Source organism: Equus asinus, chromosome 5 (genome assembly GCF_041296235.1).
Source record: "Equus asinus isolate D_3611 breed Donkey chromosome 5, EquAss-T2T_v2, whole genome shotgun sequence".
In the NCBI taxonomy this organism is placed as follows: Eukaryota; Metazoa; Chordata; class Mammalia; order Perissodactyla; family Equidae; genus Equus; species Equus asinus.
The window spans coordinates 51,272,997-51,279,398 of record NC_091794.1 but is presented as its reverse complement, the minus strand read 5'-3'; the positions used below and the strand labels follow the sequence as shown (position 1 = coordinate 51,279,398).

Genomic DNA, 6,402 nt, shown 5'->3' with positions numbered 1-6,402 from the left:
GTGAATTCCAACTCCACAAACCCAGAAGGGCTCAGTCCCAGAACGCTAACGAATTCAGGAGTGGTGGTTCTGTGTCGCCCTCCCCTTTTTCTTTCTTTTCAGAGAAGCCCAGAAGTTTGCTCCTCAGTTCCTCCTGCAAATGCCCAATCGCTTCTTTGGTTGCAGAAAACGCAGAAAGAAAAGAAAGGCGAACAAAGCCTCAGAAGACTGAAACTAAGAGCCAGATGGTTAATTCGGCAGGACCACTGGGAAAGACCATTTTAGGGCTCCCAGGACTGAGGAAATCAGGTGGTACCGCTTTAAGTATCTGACAATGCATGAGTCATTGGAGAGCCACTTTTAGCAAGTTTAGGAATCAAAGAAAAAAGTTGTGCCACTGCAGACTGATCCATTTTCTGCGGGGCTAAACTGCAGATTATGGCTTCGGAGCCTGGGCCGACCTTGTTGGAGGGCACGATGCACCATAGATTTTTATTTTCTCGAAACAGACTCCAGAGGTTTGTGGCCTACCAGACAGCAGCTGGCGCCGGGCAGAGGCATTGCCTCCGGCCGGAGCTGCTGGCGACCGCGCTGCGCTTGGCTGCGCGTCCCAGGCAGCCGGGCCAGCACCGCAGCCCAGCTTCCCGTTCCGAGCAGACGCTGTCCCTTCTGGGAGGGCTGCGGGGACTCCCAACTGGCTGCTCTTCCGTAAATTTTGGGAAAGAGGAGCTGGTTCGAAGGCAAGGTGGGAGTAGGTTTGTAAAAGCGTTGCCTTCTCCTTATAACTCTGGTGCCTGAAGGGCGTGAGATGGTGGCCAAATAAAATGCAGGGAGATTATCCCATTGAGTAACGAGGATTTTTGGACGAGGCGACGATGTGTCCTGCAACTGTCGATTTGGCAGGAGATTTGACTCAATCAACTGCCGTTTCGTTCCCACTTCAAACACACCTCCCCCAGCCTGTGTTCTGAGCGACTCTCGAGACTCGGGGTGGCAGCGAGCGGAATGAAAATCAAAAGTCCGCCTTCCTTTGGTCTCTGCTTGTGGCAGATGCACAGCTGGTTTGGTTCTGAGCAGGTTGGTGTACAGGGGGAACGCTGGAGCTGCTTCTCCTCTTTGGCGGGGTTTGGGTGTGTGTGTTGGATGGGTAGGTGGGGGGGGTTGGGTAGGAAGAGGTGGGGAGCAGAGTTAGGAGGGAGTATTGAGCGAAGCCCCTGATTTTGCATCTCGCTGCCTCCCCAGCCCGCAGCGTCCGGCCCCCGCCGCGCCTCCTCCCAGCCGCGCGGGGTGGAGAGGAGGGGGCGGGTGGGGACGCCCAGCAACGCGTCGAGCCCGTGGTGGCGGCGGGGCTGTCTCTTTAAGCGCTCCGGAGGGCCGGGGCGGGAGGGCGGCGAGCGCGTTTCCATGGCACCGCGGCTGCGGGGGCTGCGGGCCGCCGGGCTCGCTGGCTTCCAGTCGCTCCCGGCGGAGCAGGGGCGCGCAGCTCGGCGGCCACTGCGCCTCGGGGGCTCGCCCGGCGGCTCCTCCCGCGCTCAGGAGCCGGCGATGCCTGGTGGGCCGAGCTGCTGCCGCGCTCTCCGTAGACAGACGCGGCTCGCCGGCCCCGAGAGCCCCGCGCACCAACTTCTGCCCGGCGAGCCCAACTTCTGCGGCGGGCTCGGACTGGCGGAGCCGGCGTGGCGCGCGGCGCGCAGCCTGGGTTGCGGCTGGAGCTGCTCCGCCCCGCCGAGATGACCTCGCCACTGTGGCTCCGGTGCTTCTGTGCTTGGGTGGCCGCCGGGTGGCCGCCAGGCAGCGCCCTACAGCTCCGGCCGGGCATGTAAGTGGCGCCCGCGCGCTCCGGGACGCGTAGGGAGAGCGGGTCCCCGTGCGCCTCCGCCCCACCCCAGACGCGCTGCTGGCCCTGCGGCGGGGGCCGCTCCCTCCGGGAGGGGATGGAGGGCAGGAGCTGCCGGCAGGCACCGGGCGGGCGCTACGGGCTGTCCCAGGCTGAGCGCAGAGGGAGCGCTGTCCCTAGCGCGTCCTCGGGAGCGCCAGCCCCGGAGCAGACACCGGGACCGGGACTGTGTGCTTTCCACCTGACTGATACTTTCTCAGCAACTGACAGAATTTTCCCCCAGATTTGGGTGTGTGCTTGGTGTGTGAGTGTATGTGTGTGTTTCAGTTAATTTCCTGTTTGGAAGAGTAATTGGCTAATGACAAGTTCACTTTTTGAAAGGGTTTTGAAGGAAATCATGTTGAACAGGGAGTTTCTTGACACGTTCTTTCCGGAGACCGATGAGTTCGTGTACGTTTTTTTTTTTTTTGAGAAGTATCTCCGAGTCCGAAGGAGTGGATTATTCCACAGGTTTGATGAGAGCTCATCTGCCGAAGTGAGGAGCTGGGGAGACGAGGATGTCAAGGACTGAATGTGCTGCCACTTAGATGCTAGCCTTGTTAGGAGAGAACTGAGGAGTGCAAAGACGACTGAAGCACGTCTTCGGAGAATGGGGCATGGTTTCATTTCCAGATTAGAAGAGATGAAGGCTAGGAGATATTAATTCTTGGTCACTGTGTCGAACATAATGAGAAGCTCAGGGGAAGTCTAGGTCTTTACAAATTGCCTGGTCGGCTTGACTGGCTGGTGAAGTTTTCACTGAATTCTGTAGCGTGGGGGGATCATCATCGAACCGTCTGAGAGAGAAGACATCGAATTCTGATTCTCCTTTCTGCTCTCGAACGGTTATGAATAGACACCAGAGTATTTTGAACATTTAAATATCTTTGCTACTTCTTTGCATCATCTTTGATTTTCTGAAATGTGAACATTTTATAATAAAAAATGGTTTAGATAAGTACACAAAGCTATCTACACCTTTCTGGGGCTTTACATTTTCTTGTAAGAAAAATACTCTTTTTTGGGTTCGCTTTGCATTTCCATATTTCATACTTCTTCTGTGAGATTCAATTTGCTACCTGGTTCCTGCAAATGTCACTAACTATAAATCTTGAGAGTTGGCCAGGGTGTTGGTGGCATCACGGAACAACTTCTTGCCTATGTAGTTTGTAAATATGTATTTGGCAGAAATGAACGGAGTTTCTGGGTAGGCGATTTTTCTTGCATTGATAAGATGTGTGTTGTTTATTTTGAAGAGAAGGTTGGTTTAGCCTTTTCCTTTCCAGTTTATCTCAGAAAACACATCTGACTTTGGATAGCTTGTGCATACCTAAGCCTTCGCTTCTTAGAAACTGCATTTTAGCAAGCTTGCCTGCTAGCAATGCTCTTAGCCGTACAAGTGCTGTTATTCAAGTGGGCTCTGGGTTGGCATTAGGTAGTCACAAAGACACCCATGCGTATGAGACCAAATAATCCCTTTGTGGGGGGCACTGAGAAATAACAGAAATACTGCATCACTTTTGACATTGCTTAACTGTTCTACCTCGTGTTTCAATATTGATACTTTTGTTGAAAAGGCTGGAAGGATGACATTGCATTTTTTCTAAAGGACACTGCCGCCTCAGCTCATTTATTTATCAGGTAAGATGAGATCACATATTAAAACCAATATAAATTCTTGGCTATTTAATAGCGATGCTCTTTCTGGGGAATTATTGAGATCACTCTGATGATTCTTAGTACTTCCTGAAATCTGGATGGGAAAAATCCAATCAAGTTTGTATTTAGTCCTCCCAGGTATCAGACTTAATGGTTTCCTCAGCAGGAACCATGTTGGGATTTCGTGCCAGGCTTCTGTAGATGCCTTTGCAATTGTTGTGGGCATGTGGAATATAACCACGTATGGCACTGGGCTTCCACACACCTGTCCATCTATTAAATTAAAGAGAATTCTTCCTGAGATTTTTATTGACCTCTGAGGTCCATTATCAGTGAGAGCAGGCTTCTAATGAGGTGAGGACCACTAATGAGGATGCATCATCTTACTGACTGGCACTTATAGGTCATTAACACAGGTAAAAGTTTTATGCAGCTGATCTGGTACTTCAGCAAATTTTGGAGCTGAAAAGAGGAAATGACTGTGCAAATAAATAGCGGTCAGCCTAAATTTAAGGCGTTGTATTTATGGTACATTCCTCCACAGGTAAGCTCATTTTCAAAGGGAATTTTATAAACAAAGCAAAAGATGTGTGACAAAATGGATGCTCAAACTCTAATGATAATTGATCTGTCTGGTGACCTTGTCTTAACACATTTAGGAAACCTTGTATGACTAAGGTTAGGGCAATTCATGAAATCAGTATTCCACAAAGAGTACCTAAGTACCTACTATGTGAGTAGACATTGGAAATCACAGATAATACTTAATTCATTTGAATTCCTATTTAGATGCAAGGCAAATTTCTAGCTAACTTACATGTATTGTTTCATTTTATCTTGGAAATAGCCGTACAAAGCAGGAACTATTATTGTCTCCATTTATGATGAAGAAAGACACACAGTAAGGTTAAATTCACTCTCCAGAATTCACAAGATTTGCATCCAGGTAGTTTGAGTTCCAGTGCTGAAGTTCTTAACAAATATGGTCCATTTCAGAACACCCAGGCCCAGCCTCTGTTTTCAGACCTTCTTTTTATCATTACTAGAGGTTCTCATGGGGGCCCTGGTACCTTCTGCCCAATGGGTATTGAGAACCCTGTGAGGCTTTTTCTTTTACTTTTTCTTTTTGCTGAGGAAGATTTGCCCTGAGCTAACATGCACTGCCAATCTGCCTCTTTTTGTATGTGGGCCACCGCCACAGCATGGCTGCTGACAGATGAGTGGTCTAGGTCTGTGCTGGAACCTGGGCCACCAAGGCAGAGCCTGCCAAACTTAACCGCTAGGCCCTTGACTGGCTCCAATGTGGGGCCTTTTTGATTGTTTTAAAAGCTACAGGGCTCTATTGACATTTGGTGCTGGGTATGGAGGGGGTTGGGGTGCCAATTATTGTGTAATGGGTAGGATAGTTCCTTGCAAGGAAGGTCTGATTATTCTCCTCTTCATTGAGATTCTTCATTAGAAATTCTCCTGCTCTTTCATGGCTGTAGGCTATTAAAATGATGGGCTAGGCTTAGACTGGGAATTGTGGAGAGGGGAAAACTATCGCTGGTAAGTGCATTACGAATTGGAGAGTTGTAACTGGTGATGGCATTTTGATAAAGGGATATTGAAGAGTTTACTTATGTTCATGGTACTCTGCAAATGTTTTCTGAAGGATTACATAGAAGGAAATAAACTCTACTCCAGATCTTTGAGACATCAAAGGAAAGTGACTGGCTGTAACATACTCTATTAAAATTTATCCTTTGTAATGCTCTCTTGTAAACACGTGCATAGTTATTGTATACAACATGATGAAAAGTAGTCAACATGGAAGTGTTGCAGGTATCATGCCAGCAGAAGTGCATAAAGGCAGATCCAGTGGCTTAAGCTTCAGGGACTTGAGATTTCTCTGATACTTGAGGGGAATTTTAAAAAGGTGTGGCCACTTGGTGACTCAGCAATCTCCTATACTGTTTAGGACTTCTCACGTCCATTCCCTAATGCAAGTATCCAACATAGGCAGTCTGACATACACATCCCAGATGTGTCTGATGTGATGCTGTTTATCCATCCCACTCCTGCTTCCCTCAGCTGTATATGGACCTATGGTTCACGTTGGCCGTCTGTAGCTGATATGAGAGCTTGTGGTGAGAGTGGCAGAGATCTAGATTTTTGAAGAATCAATAAATTTAGAAGTAGAGAAAGGCAAGAAGCTACAATAATACAGAACTGTGAAGGGGAAATGACAAAGTTGTCTCCTGCACTGCACACCATGTTGGACTTTGTTTCACTTTGTTTTGTTTTTGTTTTTTACTTTCCTTATGAAAAAGCCTGAGATTGAGCCAATTAAAGATGTCTGGGGCTAATAACAGTCCACTTTTAAATTTACAAAAAATTTAATCATGGCTGGTAGTCCATCATTTGCTCATTTGTAAATTAGTTCAAAAATATTTTTCTTTCTTGTGAGATCAACCACACTAAAATGAGCATAAAGTGAGCTAGAGAAGGCTGTGCTCTCTATGGGTAAGGCATTATTTCCAGAAGTTTCTATTTCTTAAAGCCTTAATCATAACAACAATCATATGAGGTAGATAATACCATCATCTCTGTTTTTCGGATGAGGATGCCAAGGCAGAGAGAGGTTAAGGAACTGGCGTGAAGTTTCGTAGCTGAGAAGGGATGGGCCTTGGGTCCAGTCTGTCTGATTCCAGAGGCCTCGTTCTAATCCCTGTTCCCTGTGGTGTCCCTCTGCCCTTGACCTCTCTTTCCTGGGCTTTCAGATTACCAGGCTCCCTGCTCTTCCTACTTAGTCTGAGTCTGTTTACTTACATTTAACAGTAGCACTTTTTCCTATTGCCCTAAGTAGACCTGAACCTTACCTTTGCCACGTGGTTTTGGCAATCAAC

General features: G+C 48.1%; 1 protein-coding gene across 20 annotated transcripts in view; it reads left to right on the top strand.

Annotated features, from left to right (window-relative positions):
- The first annotated feature begins 355 nt into the window (after positions 1–355).
- LOC106834680 (EGF-like and EMI domain-containing protein 1) overlaps positions 356–6,402 on the top strand; it is a 586,744-nt gene continuing 580,697 nt past the window's right edge. For 17 of the 20 annotated variants that reach the window (XM_070509516.1, XM_070509522.1, XM_070509520.1 and 14 more), the window contains exon 1: positions 1,374–1,798. The gene's annotated coding sequence lies outside the window, so the exon portion shown is untranslated. Of the gene's footprint in view, positions 1,057–1,373; positions 1,799–6,402 lie in introns of those variants that run through there. The other 3 variants (XM_070509525.1, XM_070509519.1, XM_070509515.1) reach the window with 1 other exon arrangement.